The sequence below is a fragment of the Cryptomeria japonica genome, chromosome 2 (assembly GCF_030272615.1).
Source record: "Cryptomeria japonica chromosome 2, Sugi_1.0, whole genome shotgun sequence".
NCBI classification, from domain to species: Eukaryota; Viridiplantae; Streptophyta; class Pinopsida; order Cupressales; family Cupressaceae; genus Cryptomeria; species Cryptomeria japonica.
In genome coordinates this window covers 430,711,448-430,711,740 of record NC_081406.1, presented here as the reverse complement: position 1 = coordinate 430,711,740, position 293 = coordinate 430,711,448, and the positions used below count along the sequence as shown (strand labels likewise).

Genomic DNA, 293 nt, shown 5'->3' with positions numbered 1-293 from the left:
TCATCGTGGCGAGAGCCGAGATATCCGTTGCCGAGAGTTGTGTTTTTATCTTATTCATGTTTTTTTTCTGGCAACCCAAACACACAAAGGCGCCTGGGCCACGCTTCAATGTTTTGGAATTCTTGGTGCGGGTCGCACCGATGTAGGGTGTTTGACATGAACCATCCACCAGTGCAAGGGGGCACTGGAAGGGTGCGTGTCCCTGCCCCATTGCATCACACAAAAGGATGCCGCCTTGAGAGAACCCTGCAGTAGGAGGATGGGTCTTGCCACACGAGCGATCATTCGAGAGT

At 52.6% G+C, this 293-nt stretch overlaps 1 non-coding gene across 1 annotated transcript in view; it reads right to left on the bottom strand.

Annotated features, from left to right (window-relative positions):
• Window positions 1–39, bottom strand: part of LOC131062111 (5.8S ribosomal RNA) — a 154-nt gene extending 115 nt beyond the window's left edge. The window contains exon 1 of the ribosomal RNA XR_009110718.1: window positions 1–39. This exon is cut by the window's left edge and continues 115 nt beyond it. This is a non-coding gene — a ribosomal RNA (5.8S ribosomal RNA).
• Between the last annotated feature and the right edge of the window lie 254 nt (window positions 40–293).